The 27,046-nt window shown below is 39.6% G+C and overlaps 1 protein-coding gene across 1 annotated transcript in view; it reads left to right on the top strand.

Annotated features, from left to right (window-relative positions):
* Positions 1-260: 260 nt before the first annotated feature.
* CNTN3 (contactin 3) overlaps positions 261-27,046 on the top strand; it is a 335,296-nt gene continuing 308,510 nt past the window's right edge. The window contains exon 1 of the mRNA XM_081276337.1: positions 261-299. The gene's annotated coding sequence lies outside the window, so the exon portion shown is untranslated. The remainder of the gene's footprint in view (positions 300-27,046) is intronic.

Here is a 27,046-nt window from a genome sequence, read left to right as displayed (position 1 = left end):
CGCGTTGCCCGCCCCTTTCTCCCACCCGTCTCTCCTCCCTCCCGTGCTCGCGCCGATCCTGAGCGGTGGAGGCGCAGGCAGCGCTTTCGTGGCGCCGGCAACAGCCACAGCAGCCTGGCGCGCGAAGACGGCGACAGCGGCGGACGGGCGGGCGCCGGGTTCGGCTGCGAACAGCACGGACGGGGGCGCTGCGGCGGCGGCTCGCGCGGACGCGCACGGCGGCCCCCAGGGCCCGGACATCGGCGGCGGCTGCGGCTGGCGGCCGGCGGGGCGGGAGCCTGGCAAGCAGTGGGGACTAGGTAGGTCGGGGATGTCCAGCTGCTTGTGTGGCCCCGGGCGCAGGATGAGCCACCTGCCTGGGAAACTTTATGCACTGGCTTTATGGCTCCTCATCCCCAAAGTTTGTTTGAGGAGAAGTGCACCTGACGTGTCCAGAATGAAAGGTGCTTCTCCCAGCCAGTTTGCTGTGGAGGAAATTTTCCCCACCTCTAGGGCGAGGCGAGGGTTGTTTTCGGGATGCTAGTCTCCGCTTCCCCAGCTGAGGTTTGGGGAAATTCTGGCTTGCCCTTAGCTGCAGGGGATTTTCCCGGATTGCAGTCAAAGTTGAAAAATAAAAAGTTGTGCACCCCAGGGCTGCAGAGGAAGAATCCTAGGTGCGTAGTTCAGGGGGCAAGAGCTGGATGCTGATGTGTCAAAAACTCTCCTCTTGACTCCTAGGTCTAAGGGAGCCAGGGTGCAGGGGTTTTCGGTTAACTGTCAAGTTTTCCGGGTTGTATTTTCTTTCCAGTAACAAATCTACAGTCTTATATGAAATCCCCTACCATGTTTATCTCGCGGATTTTCTCTAATGGGGTGTAGTGCATGTTTCTGGAGCTTGGATCCCGGTCTTGGCTGCTTCTATGTTCTCTGAGGAGCCCTGCAAAGCTAACCAAGCAGAAAATACCAGAAACACAAAACCAGGAAGTGCCAACCAGGCACCCCTAGTCACAGCACCATCAGGAAATTTTTGGTTGCAGAAAATGCACGAAAGGCTTCTGGGCTCTGATTCTGCAAAGCTCTGCACGGCTCGCTAATCCGCATGTCCTTTCTTGTATGTTATTTCCTTACTGATTTACAGCAAGGAGATGCGCTCAGAGGAAAGATTTAATGACAAACGGTGGGTGCCCGCTATGGTGAGGATATCAAACCTCCTGTAAGAACCAAAGGGAAGGGAACAGATAGAGCTCTGGGAAAAGGGTTCGCAGGTCTGTTAACCTCAATGGGCAAGACGTGGGGAAACAGAGCTAGAGAAAGCAATAGATTGGGAGATTTGAGATGTGCAGGAGGGAGGTCAGAAACCGCAGCTCCTGCCGTGAGTATGTAAATCCAAAAATAATTTTAAAATGATTAAGCAAGAATAACTTTAAAAAAAGTAAGACTGTACTTGCTGCGTTTTCTGTCTACCCCCACAGAGATGAATATTACACTAACTGAAAAAGAATCCTGATCTGTAAATAGATTAAAAACTGGAATTAATCAGAACAATGAGTCAGAACCTCCAGAGATTGAAAGGAGAAGTAATTGCCTTTGAAAGAGCTATTATATCTCAATATTGAAGTCAACTGTGTTAGTTTTGCTTTGCTAGCTGTGTTTACTAACAGAAACCACTTTGGCTGCAGTAACCTAGCATCTTAGTTGGTGGTCTTAACCCTTTATGGGCCATGGTACTTGGGAAGAAGTATTCTGTATATGGAGATGGTTAGTATTCACATCCATTCGTGCAACATTTGTAAAATGCCTAATATGTGGAAGCCACTGATCACAATGGGACAGCTTCATAAAAGACAACTCAGAGGGCTCAGAGTTGCTAAATGAAAAGATGATTGATGCAAATAATGTGTAGAATCAGAATTTTAGAATGCTTGAGAGTCAACATGTGGTTTGAAAACACCCAAGGGAATCAGTATCCTCCAAGGAAATATAGCAGACTGTGCATTCTTTTATTAGAACAAATGGTAGGGCTGAATGTAAGCAAGTGACTCCTTAGACAGGAGGAATAACTGAGATACCTAGCTGCTTATTAATTTGCAGAGTAATAGATTCAGGAAGTGGCCACCTCTGATGGTGACATTTAGCCCCGTGTCCTCCTCACTGTCTGGATATCATTAATGTCAGCTGGGAGATATGGAGGCATAAAGTTCCACTCTCCAGAAGAACCCTAACTTTTGAATATTTTTCACAGCACAAACAGGTAGCCCAAGCGTTTCTTAAAATGGCAGCACCACATTTAATAGGACTAAAATGCTGAGCAATTTCAATTGGAGCAAAGATTAGCTGTGGACAACAAGCTGTAGCCTTTCAGTTGTTGATTTATGTACGACTTTATCACTGTCACATTTCATATATGCCTAGTTATTACAAACTAATAGCCTCTTTGCTCTTCCATCAAAATACGCATCATTCTCTTTTATAAGTGCCTAATTCCTTCTCATTCATTCAGTGAACATCTTCTGTCTTTGTTTTTACTGCATAATTTAAGTGTCCAACTTGAAGTTCTCATTAACTTCTAATATGTTTTGTGCTGAAAGAGTATATGGATATAATTGCTCCTTTCAGACTGCAGGGATCTATATATTATTGAACTTTGGCAATGCCACAAAATAGAGAATCTATGACTGGTTCAATGTTCTATGTTTTCCAGTTCACCATTTAGTACGTTAGCAGTAAAATGTTAATTCTGTGCAGTGTAAGATGTTCAGATGGCAGGAGGATTTATCGCTGTTGTGTTTGTTTGCTTGCCATCTCTGATTTGAACATCGCCAGCAGTCCAGCTTATCTTAGCCAGTGATTTTTTTTTCTCTTGAAAAACAAGGTTCTCTAGGTGCTTGCCCATGATGTTGAATAAGCATATAAGAGTACATGTAAGATTTTTTGTATGTATGTGTGTGTGTGTGTGTATATATATATATATATATATATATATGTGTGTGTGTGTGTGTGTGTGTGTGTGTGTGTGTATAGTCACTTTGTGCTGATGAACTGTTACTTCTTATGCTTAATGATAGTTCATTGGGTAATATTTTGCAAAGATATTTGTTAGTAATGAGGATGTTTGACTATAGGACAGTGAAGATAGAATTTCTTTGAAATTTAGGGGTGATAGTTCTCAGATTCAGATCTGACTTGTATAAAGATTTCAGAAATAGATCAAGTGTGCAAAACAGTTTTGGGTTTGCAGTTCCCCCATCTCCTAAACACAGTGGGACATTTCTTTGGAAAATTTGCTGCATAAGTAATGCACTCGCTTGGTAAAACTTTGTATGCCAAGTTTCAATCCATAGTACATTTTTATTTTCCTCCTTTTTATGAACATGTTATAAAGAAGAAATAAGGGTTTGTAATAGAAGTGCTGGCAGGACTTTATAGCATTTCAAACAGCTCTGCTACTTGGAATGTAAATATTTGTAGAATCTTTACTGTGTAAGAAGCTGCCTTGCAAAGAGTGAGGGAAAATGACTCTTTTATTAAGTAGGAAAAGATAATTCAGAAGATATGCATATTCCTTATTGCAGACATATTGGCATTTGAAGAAATAGATTATCTGTGTTACAGCAGTTCTGCAGCACTCTCATAGGTGTCTTGATAAATCAGCTTGGATATTTTCTATGTTCTTAGGCAGGAGACAATTTCGTCTAGTTTGTTTTCTAATTCGCTTGACTTTGATTACCTTTCAGACGTTAAGACATGGGATCCATAGCTCAAAACCTGCTTTGATGGTATGACTCTTAAGGGAGGATGTCAATATATTATTTTAATAGGATAAAGAATTCTTGGGGCTGTTACAGTACTTTGCATAGTCTTATTTTGGAGACCTGGAACAACTCAGATCTCATGTAGCCTTTCATTCTGAATAGAAAATATTTCTCAAATTTGTCCACGCCCCTTCATCTCCACCCACAGCATCCTGTTCCAAGTCACCCCATTTTCTCCCCTGGGACACCCCCCCCCCCGGCTTCCCTTTCTCCTTTTTCATTTCCTCCCCCTGGTCAATCCACACAGCTTGGCACTATTTTTAATGTAAGTTAAATTGATACTCCTCTACTGACAATACCTACATGGCTTTCTGTTGTACTTAGAATAAAATAAGAAATATTATATATTGCCTACAAAGCTGTGTAGGATGTAAAGACTTCCTGTCCCTTCAACATCTCATATCGTGCTTTGGGGAGCAACAGTGTCCTAAAGTTCAGCAATTGTGTTGAGTGTTTTTGTGCCTTCAGGATGATTCTGTCCTTTTCCCTGGTGGTCCCCTAACCCTTGTCCCTAAACTCACATGTCATGTGTCCACACACTCAGAGTTTTTGACTGCTGCTTGTGCCCTAGGTCTTGATTTAAATACCATTAGACAGTGTAGGTTCTGAAATCTGTTGTACTTGCTGGTCGCACACCTCTCTGGGCTCTTTCTGCCCATTGTCCTCATAGCTTCTGTTGTAACTCGGAGCAGTCCATTTCCTTATTCCATGTGTGCTCTCCTGTAAGCACTTTGGATGTGGACCCCACCTCTGTTTTGCTTACCAGTGCAGGGCACCACCTATCAGAGTACTGTTAATACTGGATAGACTCATTAGATCTAAGCCTTTGCAGGTGTTGGGTTTGCAGCAAGTGCTCACTGCACTTTGTTACCAAATATCCTGCCCATCAAGATAGTCTCTATTCAGCAGAAGTCACTGCTGACCGTCAGAGTGTTCTCTCTGTCACATTGCCATGATCCTTGGACATCTGCTGCTTCAAACCCATTGTGTCCAAAATGGAATTTATCACTTTCTTCTGAAGCTGGCTTTAGCTTAGGGATTCCTTCTTTCCTTAACCCTCATTGTGGTTGTCAGGGCATGTGACCTGAGTGGTCATTGGGCCTTTGCTCTTGTAGTGAGTCAACTGATTTAATGAACGAGAACCATCCTGGGCCAACCACAAAACATAGCCTTCTTAAACCTCCTTGAAGATGCAATGACACCCTTATGGCTTCAGGTTCCTTGCATGTGCCTAGAATACCATGGCTACCACTCCTCTCCCTTTCTTCCCATCTAGATGTGACTCCACCCCCAATTCACTGTGGTTTCTGCCAGGAAAACTCTGCCTTCTGACATTGGCTTGGGTAATACCATCCATTTTATCCCAGAGTCCTTGACTACCATCCAGACAGCTTAAACCACAAACACAAGGAGTCTCTACTCCCAACCATTTAAAAAAGTGTCTTCTTTTCTGTGAAAATGTATTATCATTTAATACTATAAAATTGTTTAACGTCAGCCTTTTCTAATAATCTGGGGATGGCACACACACATTAGGACTTTGATAAATATTTGTGGAGAATAAGAAAGTCGAATCTCTTTCATTGTCATGGAATTCTTCTGTAGTTATAGTGGAACTTTTTATTCTAGGACTTATAGTTATTTCAGTGTATAATTGAAAGACTTTATTTTGTACAGTTTCCGAGTAACAGATCATGGATTGACAACAGATGACTATCTTGATATGATCTGAATTTAGAAAATACTGCAATGGGCATATTCTCTAAAGGAAACATAAACTCAAGGTTTTAAGTCCTGAGAGCTGGTCCTCCATATAATGAGCTAACTTCAGTGCAAAGAAGTAATTTTAAATCCTCAAGATTAAAATGTTAATATATGAAATAAGTCAGTAAATGGCATTACAACAAACCAAAAGCCCAGCTTCCCAAACTGTAAATATTTACTTGTAAATGAGTGAAATCTTTGTGGGCATCAGGTAATTTCATTAGTCAACCATTAGAGAGAAAGCCCCCTCATCATGCTGAAAATACTTTTAATCTTCCACAGTTTTAGAACCTACTTTTTTCTGTGACAATATACTGGGTTTTTGCTGAACTGTTGGAGACTCTTTGGCCCTTATAAGACTTATGGAATCATCCCTGGGGTGAGGCTTCTTAACCTGCATTTTAAGTATTTTTAAAAAATAATTATAGTCTCAGAAGGAATTACAGAAATAGTACAAAGAGTTCTGTATATTCTTCAGTCAGCTTTCCCTGTGGTTACATTGTATCTAGAGCAATATCAGAATCAGGAGATTGGCAGGAATCCATTACTGTTTGCTGGACTACAGACATTATTCAGTTTTTGCCACTTTTAAAACCTGATTTCATGAGTACAAGTATAACTTGATGTAGTTCAAACCCTTGTATATATTCATATATCTCTGATTTTGACTTGAAGAATGACTGTCCTGAGAGGTCCCCTTTCCATGTGAGCATGTACTGATGAAATATTTTGCAGGTGTCTTCTAGTTTTGCAAACTTGCATTTCCATAAGCCTTTCTCCATAGAAATGGTTCCTCTTCTTAAATTCCATGAATTCTTTCACCTTGGAGAGGCCTGCATGTAAAAGTGGCTGTGGAAATGGGAATTCTCAAGGTGTTTATAAGCTTGGGTGTGACATTTGGGTCAGTGTCTCTGCTGTTATCCCTTGGGGAATCTGTCTTGACTTCTCCCAAATTCTGCAGGTAGGAAATGTGCTTGTTTGTCAGTGTGATTGGACTTGGCAGGATTCTCAAGCTGTGAGGGAAAGGCCCTAACGGAATACTTCCTGTGTGTTCTTAGGGAATTGCAGTCCATTTTTATTGCTCACATAGAAATGGTCGCCCTTTAAAATAACACATTGCAGTGGACGGTATTGGCACTTTTCAGGCAATTAAAATCAACCCGAAGAATATAACCATGATCTAATCATATGCCTGTTACTTGGTCTGGTCGGCTGCCTGTGTAGAAAGCAGCTGAAAGTGGCTGATTACCCGTCCTCGTTACTAATTCTGGTGAATATTCTGAAAGCCCTAGAATACAGATAAGGCACAATGGCACCAAAGTCAGGCGTGTGACTCTATGTACCTTCCTCACCCATGCTCATTCCTTTGGCCTACAAAAGCTTCTACATTTCTGTGTATTAGACAACTTAAGTCATTTTTTCTACCATTTTAAGGAAAGCCTTGCTAGGGCTTCTTTTTTATTTTAGGAAAACCAACCAAAAACCTGTGCAAAGACTTCATGTTTTTGAAATTTGAGCTTTCTAGTCCAAATGTTTTCTCTCTCCATCTCTTTCTCTCCCTCTCTCTCCCCCCCCCTTTTCATTTTAGTGTGTTATATATGATATCAGAATGTATTACCTTTCATATTACACATGTAGAGTACAATTTTTCATATTTCTGGTTGTACAGTAGAGTCACAACATTCGTATCTTCATACAGGTACTTAGGGTAATGATGTCCATCTCATTCCACCGCCTTTCCTACCTCCATGCCCCTTCCCTTCCCCTCTCTCCCCATTTCTCCTTTGCCCTATCTAGAGTTCATCTATCCCCCCATGCCCCCAACACCACAACATTATGAATCAGCAACCTTAAATCAGAGAAAACATTTGGCATTTGGTTTTTTGGGAGTGACTGACTTCACTTAGCATTATATTTTCCAACTCCATCCATTTATCTGCAAATGCCATGATTTTATATTTTTTAAGGCTGAATAATATTCCATTGTGTATATATACCACAATTTCTTTATCCATTCATCTAGGTTGGTTCCACAATTTGGCTATTGTGAGTTGTGCTGCTATAAACATTGATGTGTCCCTGTAGTATGCTGTTTTTAAGTTCTTAGGGTATAGACTGAGGAGTGGGATAGCTGGGTCAAATGGTGGTTCCATTCCCAGTTTTCCAAGGAATCTCCATACTGCTTTCCATATTGACTGCACCAATTTGCAGTCCCACCAGCAATGTATGAGTATGCCTTTTCACCCACATCCTTGCCAACATTTACTGTTGTTTGTATTCTTAATAGCTGCCATTCTGAGTGGAGTGAGATGAAATCTTAGAGTAGTTTTGATTTTCATTTCTCTAATTGCTAGAAATGTTGAACATTTTTTCATATATTTGTTGATTGATTATATGTCATCTTCTGAGAAGTGTCTGTTCAGTTCCTTGGCCCATTTATTGATTGGGTTATTTGGTGTGTGTGTGTGTGTGTGTGTGTGTGTGTGTGTGTGTGTGAAGATTTTTGAGTTCTTTATATATCCTAGAGGTCAGTGCTCTATCTGATGTGCATGTGGTAAAAATTTGTTCCCAAATTATAGGCTTTCCATTCACCTCCCTGATTGTTTCTTTTGCTGAGAAGAAGCTTTTTAGTTTGAATTCATTGCATTTATTCATTCTTGATATTAATTCTTGTGCTATAGGAGTCTTATTAAGAAATAAGAAAGTTGGGGTCTAATCTGACATGATGGAGATTTGGGAATACTTTTTCTTCTAATAGACACAATGTCTCTGGCTTAATTCCTAGGTCCTTGATCCACTTTGAGTTGAGTTTTGTGCATGGTGAGAGATAGGGGTTTAATTTCATTTTGTTGCATATGGATTTTCCCATAACCATTTGTTGAAGAGGTTGTTTTTTCCCCGAAATATGTTTTTGGTGCCTTTGTCTAATAAGAGATAACTGTAGTTATATGGGTTGGTCTCTGTGTCCCCTATTCCATGGCATTGGTCTACAAGTCTGTTTTGGTGCCAATACCATGCTGCTTTTGTTATTATTGCTCTGTAGTATAGTTTAAGGTCTGCAATAGTGATGCCACCTGCTTCACTCTTCTTGCTAAGGATTGCTTTAGCTATCTGAATATAAGAGTATTTTTCCACATGAATTTCATGACTTTTTTTCAATTTATATGAGGAATGTCATTAGGATTTCGATTGGGATTGCATTAAATCTGTATAGTGCTTTTGGTAGTATGGTCATTTTGACAATATTAATTCTGCGTATCCAAGAACAAGGTAGATCTTTCCATCTTCTAAGGTCTTTGATTTCTTCATTTCTGTAGTTTTTGTTGTAGAGGTTTTTCACCTTTTTCATTGATTCCCAAATATTTTATTTTTTTGAGGCTATTGTAAATGGGCTAGTTTTCCTCATTTCCCTTTTAGAGGATTTGTCACTGATATACAGAAATGCCTTTGATTTATGGGTGTTCAGTTTGTATCCTGTTACTTTGCTGAATTAATTTATTAGTTCTAGAAGTTTTCTGGTGGAATTTTTTGGATCTTCTAGGTACAGAATTATGTCATCAGCAAATAGTGATAGTTTGAGTTCTTCCTTACCTATCCATATCCCTTTAAATTATTTTGTCTGTCTAATTGCTCTGGTTGGTGTTTCAAGAACTTTGTTAAATAGAAGAGGTAGAAGAAGGCATCCCTGTCTTGTTCCAGTTTTTAGAGGAAATACTTTTGATTTTCTCTATTGAGAATGATGTTGGCCTGGGGCTTAGTGTAGACAGCTTTTTCTATGTTGAGATATGTTCCTGTTATTCCTAGTTTTTCTAGTGTCTTGAACATGAAGCAGTGCTGTACTTTGTCAAATGCTTTTTCTGCATCTGTTGAGATGATCATATGGTTCTTATCTTTACGTCTATTCATGTGATGAATTACATTTATTGATTCCCATATGTTGAATCAACCTTACATCTCTGGGATGAATCCCACTTAATCATGGTGTACTATCTTTTTGATATGTTTTTGTGTTTATTTTGCCAGAATTTTACTGATAATTTTTCATCTGTGTTCATTAGAGTTATTTGTCTGAAGTTTTCTTTGATGTGTCTTTGCCTGATTTTGGAATCAGGGTGATATTGGCCTCATTGGATGAGTTTGGAAGTGCTCCCTTTTTTTCTATTTCCTGAAAAAATTGAAGAGTATTGATATTAGTTCTTCTTTAAAGGTCTTGTAGAACTCAGCTGTGTGTCCATCCAGTCCTGGTATTTTCTTGGTGTGTAGGCTTGTGATGGTGTCTTTTATTTCATCACTTGAAATTGATCTGTTTAAATTGTGTATGTCATCCTGATTCAATTTGGGCAAATCATATGCCTCTGGGAATTCACTAATGCCTTGATATTTTCTATTTTATTTGAGTACAAGTTTTCAAAATAATTTCTAATTATCTTCTGTATTTATGTAGTGTCTATTGTGATATTTCATTTCTTATCATATATGCTAGTAATTTGAGTTTTCTCTCTCCTTCTCTTTGTTAGCATGGCTAAGGGTCTGTCAATTTTATTTATTTTTTCAAAGAAACAACTTTTTGTTTTGTCAATTATTTCAGTTGTTTTTTGTTTGTTTCAATTTCATTGACTTCAGCTGATTTTAATTATTTCCTGTCTTGTACTACTTTTGGTGTTGATTTGTTCTTTTTTCTAGGAATTTGAGATATAATATTAAGTCATTTATTTGTAGACTTTTTCTTATTTTAAGGAATGAACTCCATGCAATGAACTTTCTTCTTAGTACTGCCTTCATAGTGTCCCAGAGATCTTGATATGTTCTTTCTGTGTTCTCATTCACCTCTAAGGATTTTTTAATCTCCTACTTAATGTCTATTGCAATCCATTTTTCATTCAGTCACATATTATTTAGTCTACATGTGTTGGAGTAGCTTTTATTTTTTATTTTATAATTTCTAATTTCATTCCATTATGATTGATAGAATGCAAGATAGTATCTCTACTTTTTTATATTTGCTAAGAGTTGCTTTGTGGCATAATGTATGGTCTGTTTTAGAGAAGGATCCATATGCTGCTGAGAAGAATGTGTATTCACTCGTTGAAGGATGAAATATTCTATATACATCAGTTAAGTCTAAGTTATTAATTGTATTATTGAGTTCCATAGTTTCTTTGTTCACCTTTTGTTTGGAAGATCTATCCAGTGGTGAAAGAGGTGTGTTAAAGTCACCCAGAATTATTGTGTTGTATTCTGTTTGACTCTTGAACTTGAAAAGAGTTTGATGTTTGATGAATGTAGATGCTCCATTTTTGGGGGAATATATATTTATTATTGTTATGTTTTGTTGATGAATGGTTCCCTTAAGCAGTATGAAATATCTTTTTTATCCCCTTTGATTAACTTGGGCTTGAAGTCTATTTTATTTGATATGAGGATGGAAACCCCTGCTTGCTTCCACAATCCTTGGGAGTGGTGTGATTTTTCCCAACCTTTCACCTTCAGTCTGTGGATGTCTTTTTCTATGAGTGAGTCTCTTGAAGGCAGCTTATTGTTAGGTCTTTTGCTTTTCTTGTTCCAATCTCCTAGTCAATGTCTTTTGATTGGTGAGTTAACAGGGTTATTATTGAGACATGATTTGTATTTCCAGCCATTTTTGTTTATTTTTGGTATTTAACTTGAGTTTGTTTCTCCGTTGATTAGTTTTTCTCTTAGTGTATGTAATATCTCCCTTTGCTGATTTTCATCATTGTTTTTCATTTCCTCTTCATGGAATATTTTATCAAGGATGTTGTGTATTGCAGGTTTTCTAGTTGTAAATTCTTTTAACTTTTGCTTATCATGAAAGGTTTTTATTTCATCATTAAATCTAAAACTTAGGTTTTGCTGGATATAAGATTCTTGGTTGGCATCCATTTTCTTTCAGAGCTTGGTATGTGCTGTTCCAGGATCTCTTGGCTTTGAGGGTCTGGGTTGAAAAATCTGCTGAGATACAAATGGATCTCCCCCTGTAAATGATCTGATTCCTCTCTCATGGCCTTTAAGATTCTATCCTTATTCTGTGTGCTAGGCATTTTCATTAGAATGTGCCTTGGTGTAAATCTTTTGTAATTTTGTACATTTGGTGTCCTGTAAGCCTCTTGTATTTGGCTTTCCAATTCATTCTTCATGTTTGGGAAATTTTCTGATATCATCTCATTGAAGAGATTGTGCATTCCTTTGGTTTGAAACTCTGTGCCTTCCTCTATCCCCATAACTCTTAGATTTGGTCTTTTGATGCTTTCCTACAATTATTGGATGTACTGCTCATGATTCCTTACCATCTTCACTGTGTGATCAACTTTATTTTCCAGATTGTATAATTTGTCTTCATTATCTGACGTTCTGTCTTCCAAGTGGTCTAGCCTGTTGGTTATGCTTTCTATTGAGGTTTTTTTTTTTTTAAATTTGGTTTATTGTTTCTTTTATTTCAAGGATTTCTGATTGTTTTTTTCATAAGCTCTATCTCTTTCTTAAAGTAATCTTTTGCTACCTGTATTTGCTCCCTTATCTCTTTCTTGGTATGATCAATGGATTCCTGTATTTGTTCCCCTGTTTATTGGTGTCATCAATGATTGCCTGTATTTGTGCTCTTATCTCTTTGTTGTACTGATCATTTTTTTCTTGTATTTGTTCTTTTAGGTCATTCTTTAATTCACATATCTTTTAATTATGAACATTCTGAACTCCTTCTCTGACATTTCATCAACTGCACCATCCATGGGTTCTGTTATTGTAGTATCCTGGTTTGGGGCACTTTCCTCAGTTGTTTTTTCATGTTGTCTTTGTGATTTCCTTACCTGCAGTGTGGATCTGAGGTATTACAGTTTCTACCCTTGTAATCTTGTAGTATCCATGCAGATTATCCATATCTCACCTTGGTGTTTGGACCCTGCTGGTGTACCAGGATGGATGCTACTTCAACTATAGGAGGTGGTGTTAATAGCAGGTGATAACTTGAGATAGCAGTGGAGGTGCCCTCAGTGCCCCAAAATGGATGCAACTACTTTCAAAGATGGGGATGAAAGGATGGGCCTTATACTGGCTATGGGATGCCTGCTCCAAGATACAGCTACTTCTAGGCCCTGTCTGTTGTTGAAAAGTAGAGGCTAATGCATGGAGAGGGCTATGGAGATGGCTGCAGTGTCTCAAGATGAAAGTGGGTTAGACCTGGGCTCCCAGGGGCTGATGGGGGAAGTGGATCCAAGCTTACCCTGAATCCTGGCTCCCACACAGGTCAGTGATTTGGGTCTGGGCCAGGGCTGAGCTCTGGTGGGGGCCTGCCAGTGGACGGAGGTCATCCTGGGCTGGGCCTGAGCTCTGGTGAATTTTTGCTGGTGATAGGATGGACTCAGGCCTATCCTGGACCCAAGCTCCGGTGCAGGTCAATGAGGTGAATCAGGGCTGATCCTGGGCTCCAGCAGGTGTCTGCTGGTGATGGGATGGATTTGGGTCTACCACTTTTTCTTTTTTCATTTCATTAAGTAGGTGATTTTTTTCCCTCATATACACTGTAAAGATACACATGCTTATATTTAGTGTTAATTTATTGACCTGTTTCACCAATATCAAACAACATTCTGTGCAGTTGTTTCTTTAGTATTTAATGGAAATAGTAGTTTTGAAAAAGAAGTAGGTCTCATATGTGGGTTTTAATGTCAAATAACAAAGCACATATTTTGTGAAGATGCTTATTACTACAGAGTGTATTTCTACATAATGTGATATTCTAGAATATAAGCATTATTTCTTTTGAACTTTGCCATGATTGCCTATTGCTGTAAGTACCTTTGCATTATGTTTTGCTTGTAAAATGTTTTTGTCATTACTGTAAAAATTGCTAATGGGATTTATCTCTTATCTTGATTTTTCATTCTTCTATTTTTAAAAAAATCATTTCTTTGTCATCTTTCTTCCTACTCTACTTTGATCTTCTAACCCTCCCTCCATACAAACACACTCTTTTGTCTGTGTACACATATACACTTACACACACTGCACAATATGTAGATTAGGATGGAGGATGGTATTAACTCCATGTACAGAATTTATAACAAGACATTTGGAAATTTATGTTTGTTATGGAATGGTTTAGTTTTATAACATATTCATAACCTTACACACTTATATTTATGTTGAAAAAACACTTAAATCCACTCTTAGAAGTCTTCAAGTATGCATTAGATTTTTATTAAAATATTCTCCACATTGTACAATAGGTCTCTTGAGCTTGTTCCTCTTGTCTATCTTAAATTCTGTATCCTTTGGCTAACATCCCTTCCCCCCAGCCCAGCCCAGCTCTTGAAAACCATCATTCTATCTCCACTCCCATGAGTTTAACTTTGGTTATACATCTAAGTGAGATCATGTGATATTTGGCTTTCTGGGCCTGATTTACCTCATTATTACATTTAATGTAATATTGTCTGTGTTCACCCATGTGGTTGCGAATGTCAGGATTTCCCAGTTTTTAAGTCTCAGTTGTATTCCACCTCACATGTGTACCACAGTTTGTTTATCCATGTGTCTGTTGGCAGACACCTAGGTAGAGTCCATATCTTGGCTATTGTGAAAAATGCTACCACGAACATGGGATGCAGATTCTCTCCAACACACATATTTCATTTGCTTTGGATATGTACCCAGTAATGACATCTTTTGGGGAACATCCAGTTTGTTTCCTCAGTGGTGGTAGTAGTTTACGCTTCACCAACATTGTGCAAGTGCTCACTTTTGTCCACTTCCTCAAACCCAATTGTTATCTTTGGCCTTTTGAAGTAGCCATTCTAGCAGGTATGAGGTGCTCTCTCTTTGTGGGTTCAATTTGCATTACTCTGATAATATTGAGCACCTTTTCATAACCTGTTGCCAGTTGCCTGTCTTCTTTTGAGAAATGCATGTTCAAGTCTGTCACCACTGTGTAGTCTGGATTCTTGTTTCCTTGTTATTGAGTTGTTTTACTTTCTCATAGCATTCAGATATCAACCCCTTACAGATACATAGTTTGCAAATATTTTTTCTATTCTGTAGGTTGTCACCTCCTGTGCTTTGTGTTTCTTTGACACTACAGAATCATTTTAACATGATGTAATCCCATTTGTCTGATTACAGTTTTATTGCTTATGTTTTCGGGGTCATATCCAAAAATTCACTGTCTAGATCAATGTCATGAAGCTTTTTCCCTAAGTTTCTTCTAGTAATCTGATAGTTTCTGGTGTTACATTTAAGACTTTACTACATTTTTAGCTGATTTTTGTTTATAGTTTGAGATGAGGGCCTAATTACATTCTTCTTTACATGGATATCCAGTTTTTGTACTATCATTTATTGATGAAACTGTTCTTTCCTTTTGTATATTCTTAGCACATTTGTTGAAAATCAAGTGACCATAAATGCATACATTTACTTCTGTATGCTCTGTTTTATGTCTATTTTTAATGCTGGTGCTATGATGTTTTGATTTCTATAGTGTTGTAGTATAAAGTCAGAGTGTGATGTCTCCAACTTTGTTGTTCTTGCTCAAGTTTGCTTTGGCTATTTGGGGTTTTTGGTAGTTCCATATGAATTCTAGGAAATTTAATGGTATTTTTGTCAAAAATACCATTGTGGAATTTTAGTAGAGATTGTATTTAATCTATAGATTACTTTGGGTAGCTTGGAAAAATTTCACATTATTAATTTTTCCAATCTATGAACATGGTATATCTCTCCATTTATTTGTGTCTTTTTCAATTTCAACCACATTGTAATGAAAATAATTTTATGTAATTGTAGGTAGCTAAAAATATTTGATATCTTTCCTTTTGTTTGTTGTTTTGTAAATGCAGAAGTCAACTCTTGTTCTGGTAACATACAATTCAAAAATTTGTGTGGCTTTGTCTAATTGACCTGCATGATGTGAGAGCTATGGATCATCTGCAGATTTGTGTGTCTTTCTTACATTCTGTGGATTGGCTGTGTACCTTCTCTCTGGGGTGTCTGATTCTAGGGTCCAGACTGAAGATAGATACCCTGTAGTGGACTGATATCCATCCACTGATATGAGGCCAACAATAACTACTCACCATCTGCTTAGAATATAAGCTGCTGATGGCTCACAGTTACATTGCTCCCTGGAAATTTGGCTGGCAGTGCAGTCTCAGCTAAGGTTGAATCTCCATGAGTGTTGATGCATGATCAATGATTGACTGATCCTTGGGCACTAAAACCTGGGTGATTTTAACTTAGACAACTTTGAAGGGCAGTTCCAGCCCCAGGTTGCCCCCTAGAATCAGCTGGGTCTTCAGTTGCAACTACTTTAAGTTTCAACATCTTGTTCCTGTTTATGCTTTTACTTGATCATGGCTTCTTCTTTCAAGAACACTTCTCAGTCTCAACTTCTTTACTCAACAGACTTCATCTTAGATTTTATGTCTAGAGAACCTAAGTTAGGGTTTGGGCTATAGCTGAGTGGTAGAGCACTTGCCTTGCACGTGTGAGGCCCTGGGTTTGATCCTCAGCACTACATAAAAATAAATAAATAAAATAAAGGTATTGTGAGGTATTGTATCCATCTACGACTAAAAAAAAAGAACCTAAGTTCAGAAAGTCCTGCATCTGAGACATGCTGTTCTTATTGCAAGAGGCAGAAACTGAGGATGCTGAACTAAGCCATGCAGTTGCTCTAGAAACTTTTGGGACTGGTCATATATCAGGCAGGTTTCTCACGTTTCATTGGCTAGAGGTTGAAGGGTCAATAAAGGGAGTGGAGTAGACAAGTTACAATTTACAATCAATAATACTGTCTATTGTGATCTACCTCTCTTAGTGTCATATCCAAAATACTTGTTTAGTCACGTGTAACCATAGTGTAATTACTGGTTGATTGATAGAAAAGAAGGGTTATTTTTATTCATAGTTCAGGAGCACTGGAAGTCCAAGATTGAGAAGCCACATCTGATGAGGGCCTTGTGTTGAGTCAACTCATGGCAGAAACTGGAAGGGCAGGTAAGACTGGAATTCATAGACTATAAGGAAGTGACTTGCTTAATAACAGTCTGTTCTTGCAGTAACTGATCCAGCCTCACCAGAGCAAGAACTAACTTGGAGAGAAAGCATTTAAGCTGTTCTTCAGGACTCTGCCTGATGAACCAAAAACCTATCGGGCCCCATCTGCCAGCACTGCCACAGTGGGCAGAGACATGTATTTCACAATGTGAGTCTAGGGGTGAGGAATGAATACTTGTGAACAATGAGTTATTGCCATAATAATTATTATTGCCATAATAATTCTGCATAGAAAAAAACCCACAGAATTTCATTAGCTACAGAGAGTTTCTTCCTCCTTCTGCTTGGCTGGTGGCTCTGCTGGCTCCTTGCTTGTGTTTTCTTGGGTCTGCTTGGTGTTGGTCATCTGGACTGGACTTGTTCAAGCTGCATCTCTGCCTGGCTCTTGTTTCCACATTTCATGGTGGGGCCCTGGTGAAGGGGAGGAGCCCTGAAGGAAATTATTCTCCTGCCAATTGTAGAGATGCAAGAAGATAATTGGGAACTTACAAGGTCTCTTAGTGCTGGCCTTGCAACTGGTATGTTCTCATGTCTGCCTCCTTCTGTTGCCCAGTACACAGTCAAGTTCCCTGCTTCGTTAGTGAGGAGAACTGAGAAGTCACATGGCCAAGGTGTAGATATAGGAAGAGGGGGAGTGGGACCAATATTGTATTCTGCCATACCACCAAACCTTACAGTCAATAAGCACCATAACGACCCTTCAGATTTTAGTCACTTTTCAATCTGTGTGAGGCCCAGGAATATAGAGAGGCAGAAAATATATCAAAAGCTCTCAGAGAGCATGCAGTCCTGTTGCAGGAACCGATCTATGTTTTTGAGAGTCTAGTGAACAGTTGCAGGATGTTTTGCTGCATAGTCATGTGAATGCTTTTGAATCTAAGCCAGCTGTCTCTGCCATTTAATAGTGTGTGACCTTGGGCAAATGAATTGGCTTCTCTAAGTCTCTGTTTCTTCATATAGAAAGTGGGACTTTTGGTTTCACTGTATAAATTCATTGCACAGAATATACAAACGAAGATCGGCCCCTTGGCCAAACTCAATAAAAGCTACCTGCTGATGTGTGCCATTGTATTGGTGTTGGGTTATCATTCACAGTATATGTTTTATATATGTATTCATAGAATAATAGAGATGTGGTATGTGCTAAAAGAGAAACTGTTGTGCAGAATTAAAGGAAACTCATGTGACTCTTAACTAGAAGGATCCAGGAAGACTTCATAGGTAATTGTGATAAGGCTATGTCTTCAATTTGAGGACAGCAGCAAGTCGGAGTACAGGCTGTCTGGTGATAAGAGCTGGCTTAACACATTCTTGAACCAGGGAATCATCTCATACCTGTTGCAGTTGAGTATTTGATAAGGGAGTCACTTGGCTCTTGGAAATTATGGTAATGGGAGACCTAGATTTGGGCAAAGTATTAGCTCTCAGATATCAGTTCGTGAAAGTATATCTGAAGCTTTGGCCTATCAGGAATATACTGAGAAATTTGGGGGAGGAACATAGGTAAAATTTATCTGTAAATAGATTCTAATTTTTGGTTCAAAAATTCTTATAAAGCATACCATCTTGGAATACATTTTACCACTGAGACAAAAAGAGTCATAGAGTCACAGAATCTTGCCTCAAGCCAATAACAGGTTAATAACTTAATGGGATGTGCTCTTATTTCACATGCCTGGAAGCAGTACAGTTTCTATTCCAGAACAAGGTCCACTTACAAGAGAAACACATGTGACTGTAAATGAGAACTACTGCCTTCTGCTTCATGGTGATCATCCACTTTTCTGAGTCCCCCACATTGGGTACACCCATCTCCACATTTGGCACATTTTATCTACAGGACTGAAATTGAACTTACTCTTCAGCATCTCTTTCAAACTCACCATCCACCTTAACACCTTTCAAGGCTGTCCCTCCTCTCTGGTCTTTTGGTTAGAGTCTTTGGGCAGTTTCGTTTCTTTCCCTGGAGTTGGAATTATTTGTTCCCTCCCCTTTCCCTTCTTCACCTGTGCAGAGAGGAAAACCAAACAAAAAGCTGTCATTTGCCAGTTTTTGTTTCTGTTGTCCTTTGTTTTATGTGTCATCTTCTGAGAGATTATTTTTGCTCAAGAGTCAGATTCATAGCCACCTTTTTAAGAGTTCAACCTAAATTTCTCTCTTTATCCCTCATCTGCTTTATCCAGAAGTCTAGACCTGTTTATTCAATTGTTTGCTTTATCATTATTCAGGAACTATGGGAGAGTGTGACTTTTCTCTGCCAGGTGGATGACAGGTCAGATGATGTGCTTTGGCCAATGCCTTTCAATCGTTTCATATTTAGTCACTTCCTGTGGGGGCTTTGGGTACTTTGGTGGCTCTGGAAGCCCATGCTGTTATGGAAATTCTGTGAAACTGGGTCCAGAGTGACTTCCATGAGCAGAATCCCCTGCCAACCTGCAGTAGATATGAAGCATGAGCAAGAAATGAATACCATTGTCTCCAGCCACGGAGATGTTCCAGCTGTTGATTACGGCAGCATAACCTGGCTTATACTGACCAATATGACTCCTGCTTGGACGTTTCAGACTCCTCAGCCTCAAAGTGCATGACTCTACCTTATCACTGTCCTCACCAGTGTTACTTTCTACTGTTCTTCTCTGTACCATCCCACCACAACCAGCCAGCGGTGGCACCAGCATGGAACTGACTGCTCAAACACTGATTTCTTCTTGACCCCCTCCACGCTTTTAAAGCCCACATAGAATTAGCACAGAAGTCTTGCTTTTCCTTCATCTGAAATATCTCCAGAATCTTCCCACTGCTTTCCACCTTCAGTGCCAACATTTTCATCTAAACCATTATCATCATTTGTCACAGCATCCAGTCTGGTTTCTCAATAATTTTCATTATATTTCTGTGTCTCAGCTGGTGTTTTTTCATTTAAGTAGGAGAGCCTCCTTAATTCCTTATAAAATGTTGGAGAACTTCTGTTGATCTCAGGGTAAATTACTTGATATGGATTCAAAGACCTTTATGACTGCCCTCTGTGGCCTGATCCTGGGGAACTCCTGTCAATGCTCTCTGCTCAGTAGGTAGCACATTTCCTGACCAGGCCTTTGAATATGCTGGGGAAACTCTCTGGACTACACCTCCTGACCCCTGTTGCTTCTGCTACACCCACCCTGCCCCATAGGTCCATTCAAACATTGATCCTTTCCTGGCAGCCATTGCTTGGGACACTCCTACTGGTAAGTTTCAAATTAGACAACTCACCCAGGACTGAGAGTAGAACTCAGTGGCACACCCCACGACTCCTAGTTGATGCCTGTTTTCCAGGCTGAGCATTACAAGGGCAGAAAACTTGTTTTTCTTGGCTACCCTTGTGCCCCAGTACATGGCAGAGAGTAGGCTTTCTAAAATATCAAATGACTCCAATACAAGTCATAAATACCTACAATCCACTCATACTCTTTTTTTTTCTGAATCTTATAACCCTTCATATAGTTTAGATTTTTTTTAGCACTGTTTAATGTGGATTAATTATGTACTAAGTGTTATGCTAACCACTTCATTTAATCCTCACAGGAAAGGACTGATGTAACGGCCTTTCTTATGAGGCTTATCATATTGCTTCAACCTAGCTATTTCTACATTTCAGAAGTATCTCCCTATATTTTGTAATTTTGTTATGATTGTAGTTATTATATGACAACTCTGACTTGCCTGTATACCCTTGAACTGTAAGATGGATTGTTGACTGTTGGTTGCTTGTGCCTGGCCTGTCCCCTCAGTCTTACATACCTATTTCATGAATAAATTATCACACTTAAGTTCACATTAAATGGTTGATAGCATTAGACTTAATTTCATCTTATTGCCTAATGTGAAACAGATACACCAGGAATAATTTTTTTCCACTGATTCTTTTATAGAGTTAATAATGGGCACTTACTACACTAAGGAATGTATTGTAACTCTGCAAATCACATTATAAAGAATTCAACTATAAATGTATCAGTTATTTATTGCTCTGTAACAAAACTGTCCCGGTACTCAGTTTTTTAAAGCATTCTATGTTTTATAGTGCTCTGTGGATTGGGGATTTGAACAGAGGTGTCTGAAGAAACTGGTCTTTGATCCATGTGACATTGAGGGGTGGCTTGGTGGGGGCCGGAGCATCTAAGGTGTCTTTCCTCCCAAGTTCAGCTGGGTAGCTAGAATGGCTGGGACCTGGCTGAGTTGACATGGCTCACTGTCACCATCCAGGAATCCACCTTTGCTTTCCCTGTCCTTGTGGATCAAAAGAATGTAAGTAGAAGCTTGGGAATGGCAGAGCATCACCTCTGTCATGTTCTGCTGGTTGAAGCATGCCACAGTTCTGGTCCAGAGTGGGCCAGCAGACTTCCCCTGCTGGAGAGCGGTGGAGTTAAAGGGATTGCTGGCTCTCACCTCTGCCGCTTTCCTCTTGCAGGGAACTACTTGAAGCTACATGTGATCTATTTTTTCTTGTAGAGGTTTCCAAAGTTCCCTTACTTCGTGTGGACAGTTGAATGTGCATTCTGTGAAACCTGCTGTCTTGTGATTTACCGAACATCCACATGACTTTTTTTTAAACCTGCATTAATTTATAAACTGCCTACGCTACTTATCCATCCTGTTTTCTTCACCATTAACACATTTATTTTTAGTATCACAGGAGTTATTTAATTTTTATGATTGAGAACAATAAACAGAAATTAATCCTGATGAGTAAATTAGGATGAAAAGTACCACCTAAAAAGATAGCTTTTAACATTGTTAGTGTGTTTTCAGCAAATCGTGAGGGTGTTTGTTTGGTTTTAATTTTTTTTTTTAATACACAGAACAGAAATCTTTGGGGGGAAAAAACAAAGCCCATCCCTGTCATATAAGTGAGCAAGAAGTTTTACTCCTGAGTGCTGCTCCAACTTCATCTGTTTTTAAAAATAAATGTGCTGTTCAATATCATGAATAATTAAGTGAAAGGAGTTGTGGTTTGGGGGGCTTTTTTCCTTTTAGTAATTGTAAATTCCATTTCACCAAGCCACAGCTCAGTAGCTAGGAGGAACCTAGTCTGGACTGCCCCTTATTCATTTAAAAAAAAAATATATATATATATATATATATATATATATATATATATATATATATATATCTGATAAAATGTAGCTCTAGAAATATTTTTGCTTAGGAAAGATTTGTGCTTAGCATATAGAGATTTTTCACATGTATTAAATTGTATGAAGTGGTTTATATAGCTAATGAAATCATTATTCTAAGGATAGTGATAAAGTCTTTTTTCCTGAGCTGGTTATGAAGAATGGTTTTCTGGTTGAGGACCAAACCCAGGCTTCATCCGATTTAGAGAAGCTTGTGTATGATCAGTAGCCATTGACAAGATTCCTCATGTCAGACGTGTGAACAGATAGGCAGTGAACAGAGCCTCCTTTTCCACTTTATTGAGCTGCAGCCTTAGGACTCTGTGTACACCGAGTGGATGGATGTTCAAATTGCCCACATCCCTTGCCATTGCAGTGAGGAGGTGGGAGGAATCCATGGACCTTCAGAGTCCTACTTCCCTCAGAGGTGAAGGGGTCCATCCCAGGTCTTTGCTATCCTTATAACATGGACTGATGTCATGTTGAGGCCTTTGGACCTCCCCCTCTTTGAGAGCAGTACCCTCTACTGACAGAATGATGCCATCTCCAGATCTTCCAGGACCCTGGTGCTCAAGTTCATGGCCTCTAAGATTTTACCCTCATTGGTCTGTTTGGGTGAGGGGTTTGATGATTTACGTTTTGGTAATATGTTGTGGGTTTTCATTTGTATACATGGTTGCATATCTTTTTTGAAACAGGAAATACAGTTCTGAAGATAAGCCAGTGTGTTAGGTATTTAGTATTGCAAAGGGCTGGTGGAATTGTCCACTAGTGACTAACCCCAAGTTCATGTGGGGTCCAGTGGGCTTAACAGACTAGGTTCTTTTAAAATTGCCTCAGCATCTCTCACAGGGCATGAGCTAAGGGAATTAAAAATGCTTTTTGGAATATCATCTTCTCTTCCATCCCCCTTGTCTTTTAAATTCTGTGTCCTTCATTCGAAGTCCCATCTTCTTCTCAACCACCAGAGAGTGAATAATCAGCGGTTCTGTTACCAGTTGGTACTATATGCCAGGGTGGCTTGGATGTGAGAACATGTTATATATAAAATATATAAAATATAAAGCTATATATTTGACATTTCCTTTTTCTTATAATTTTTCAATCAGTGAGACATCTCCCACTGTCATATTTTAGCATTAGCTAAAATAATAGGAGTAGCCAGATGTGGTGGTGCACAGCTGTTATCCCACCAACTCAAGAGGCTGAGGTGGGAGGATCACAGGTTCCAGGCCAGCCTCAGCAATGTAGAAATAGCATGTCAGATAGATAGATAGATAGATAGATAGATAGATAGATAGATTAGCAGATATTGATCCCTTTCTGAAGTCAGTCTCAACTAGTAAACAAGCCTTAGGTAAGAGTTTTGCACAGTTCTGCCCCTCTAAACCATATTGTCTTATATATTTGAACTTCCTGGCTTTTCGTTTCCTCATCTGTACAATAATTTGTCTTGGCTCTTGTGAAATTAAAAATAACACAAATTTCTCGCACAGGAACATTTGGTCACTGGTGGTTATAGTTATTCTAAAACAATAATGGTCTATTTTGCACATTAATGAAAAGGGCCTTTCTACTGTAGACTAATGTCCCACTTAGGATTGCGTGAAGCCAGGTGCCATCTGTGTGTCTGTGCTTCGCTGTTCATGAGCATATCACCTTTGTAGCAGAAGTTATGGAACAGAAGATAAAATGTGATTTTTTTTTCTTTTTTCAACCACTTTCATGACTTGAAATCTTAGAAAGATGATTCAGGAGGATCTGAGATGAAGCTATCACCAAGCTCATGCATTATGTATGTCAAACCACAAAAAATCCATTAATTAGCCACAATGCATCATAGACTCCTTGTCATAAATTGTTCTAAAGTGAAAACAAATTTGCCAAGCTATAAAACTCTCACTTAATTTGCTAGTCAGAATTTGTGTGACATATTCCAAAAACAAAACAAAACAAAACCTCGACATCCAATAATATATAAATTAGAATATTGAATCAATTTGCATATTCATTTACATTTTACCAAGATAAGTTTATTTCAAGGTTATGTTCATGCCTGGAAGATACCAAGGGCTCAGGAACTGCTAGTTTTATGAAGTAATGAAAGGTTGCAATTGTTGACTTAGTAGATTTTATGTAGTTTTATTGTGTAAACTTACCAAAAAATAGATTTCCTAGGAAGTTTTTATGATCAATGAGGCACATAAAATCCAAGGTTTTAAGGTTTGAAAGAAATAAGTTTATTAAGAACAACAGAGACCAGTCCTCAGATGTGACCCACAGTCATTTGCTGTGAATGTAATTCCTATTATGAGTCTGCTTTTTCCTCATTTTTCTGTAGAAAAGATGTCTCAGAATCGTCCAGCTGCATGAGACAGCCGCCACCTCCTGATGTATGAGGAATTAGATGAAGCCTTTATTATTTTCTTCAATTTTTTAGAATAAGAATCATTGGAAACAGGGTTGGGAGTGAGTTTCCTCTTGCTCTTCCTTCTGCCACATGACATTTAGAGGAGGTGCATCTGTCTGCAATTCTTGAGACCACTTTGAGCCCCTGGTGTTCCTGCACCAGCATCTCCCACCATATCATATATAGACATCAGTGTCCACCTGTAGATCCTTCCTGCTACCTTTCTGTATACCCCTGGGCATTTAGGGCAGGTGGTCTGCACCTGCATCTTTGTTCCTTTTGTTCTCTGGGTGTAGGTTGTCTTCCATTCTGTGACAATCCTGCAGAATGCAGGCATTTCTTTTTTGGGGGGAGCAATACCAGGGATTGAACTCAGGGGCACTCAACCACCGAACCACATCCCCAGCCCTATTTTGTATTTTATTTAGAGACAGGGTCTCACTGAGTTGCTTAGCACCTCACTTTTGCTGAAGCTGGCTTTGAACTTTCAATCCTCCTGCCTCAGCCTCCTGAGCCCCTGGGATTACAGGTATGTGCCACTATGCCCAGCTCAGGCAGCTTCTTAATGTCATGGTCTGTGCTTGTGCTTGGTCCTTGTTCTTTCTGAGCTCTGGTGGGCACTTGCTGCTGTCCTCCACCTTCATCACCCCCCCTCTGACTTTCATGTACTTCTGAGCTTCTCTTCTGTGTTTCCAACTGCTGCTCCATCTGGATGATATTTTCCTCTTTCTCTTGCTTGTTGGTGGAGGTTTTCTCAGCCTTAGCCTTGGCTGCATTTTCTTTTCTTTTCCTCCCAATAGGAGTCTGTCCTCTCCCTGGCTCTGGTACTTCTGTGTCCTGATTATGTATCATCAGCTTCTTTGTGCAGAGTCCCCAATTGCCAACTGCTGCCGCTGCTGCCCTCTGATCTTCTCACTGTTGGTTTGGACTCTATCAGGTCCAACCCTGAATTCATCCTATCTGAGATGTGGCTTCTTGTCTCAGCCTTCCCTATTTCTTCTCGAGAGCATCCATGTTCCCTGTCAGGCAAACCACGGGAGTAACCAGGGAGTCTCTCCTTGCATCCACAAACCAGTCACTTACCAAAGGGAAGACCAGCATTGTTGCTCATACCTGTCCAGCCAACTATGAGGTGTTCACATTGAGGTTCACATTGAGGTGACTGGCACTGCTGCCTCCTGGTCTCTCCCCTCCCACATTGCCCTACATGGTTCTGTGTGAATTATCCCAGAACACAGATGTCTCCACACCCCTTGCTCACTGCAAAACTGACATGGTTTCCTGTGACCCACAGGAAAATATGAGGGAAGAAAAAGAAAATGGCCAATCCACCAATCTGGGCTTCAAGTCGTTGCACATTTCAGTCTTGGGTACTATTCTTCCCATTTCTCTTCTCAGAGTTAGAGTTTCTGAAACCTCCTTTATATATTTAATCACTGGTAACATCCCCTTTATGTGCAGACATGAAACTGTAACAAACCTACATGATTTTTTAAAAAGCCAACATAAGTCCCTATATTTGATAAAGCAGAAATATAAGGAAATTTCTTTGTACAGCTATTTCAGTCTGTAAGTGACTATATGCGAGTCTGAGTAGATTGCCAGAGCTTGCATCTACCTCTTGTTATTCAGCTTGGATTTCAGAGAAATACAAGTAGTCAACTATATATTTATACAAATTCTCTTCAGCTTTGGCCTTTAGAATGGTAGCCACATCTGTATATTTGTTATATTCATAGCACAACTGTGCATTCCTGGCTACAGATGCACACCCACACTGCTAAGTCAAGTTGCTGATCATATTCCTAGTAAAAGTCTAGTTGCCACTGGTGATGTGACTTTCTAAAATAGTGGACCACCCTCGAAGACATCTGAACAGTCCACATTCAGTTCCTCTCTGATTGGACTAAGAGTTCATCCTTATCTATTATGACCATGCATACTTTTAGGAGCTCAGATGAGGTGACTGCAGGTATTGCTTGGTGGTAGAGCCCTGCCTAGCATGCAAGAGGCGCCAGGTCTGATGCCCAGCATTGTCAAAGAAAAAGATCATGGTAAATAGGTCTTTCTTTCAAAGGATCATCTCCTTTGAAAGGCACATGGACATTGCACTGCAGGAAGTCTACCCTTTATATCCTGTACCTCTCAAGACCCCTATATTCCCCAATAGGAGTCATCTTAGGTCCCCCTGAGCACTTCTTCCCTGAGCATTGCCCAGGTACCCTTCTATCCTGCTCTGCATTCACCTTGTTCTGTCTGGGCTCCTCCTCTCCTGGGGAAGGTTCTTAAGTCATCTGTCTGCTTCTCAAATGCTAATCTAGACCAAAAGCTTGCCCTCTGAACTCTAGTCTCTTTAAGTGCTCTGTGGTAGTATGACACCTGTATTACAGTTTTATGTTTGCTTCTTCTGCCTGCAGACATTCCCTTCCTGTATTAGAAGGTATGCTTTTAGTTGCACAGATCACAAACTCAGTTCATACTGGCTGAAGTCTTTATCCCTGCTCTGCCCACAGGTATTGGTTCTCTTTATTGAAAAACTTAGGATGGCTGTCACTGGACAGAGTAAGATCCCAGTACCTTGCTCTTCCCTCCATCTTTGATCACGTTTCAATTGGGCAGGCTACATCTTCCAATGCACTATGGCTTAATATGAGTGAAGCTCATGTCTTGTTCAGGTTATATACTTGACATAAGTGGCAGGTGGAATCTGCCCACTATGGTTACTCAGGGTCCCAGATTGATAGAAATTCAGTATCGACATGTGCCTTCATTCTTGCAGGTATATGAAAAGGGAATGTGGCCATTTGTGCAGTTGTCTTCAAGCTTCTGCCCTGAGGAGATATGTCATTTCTGTT

This window comes from Spermophilus citellus (assembly GCF_964194105.1).
Source record: "Spermophilus citellus genome assembly, chromosome: 19".
Classification (NCBI taxonomy): Eukaryota; Metazoa; Chordata; class Mammalia; order Rodentia; family Sciuridae; genus Spermophilus; species Spermophilus citellus.
The sequence above is the reverse complement of the archived record's forward strand: the minus strand, read 5'-3'. Positions and strand labels throughout refer to the sequence as shown.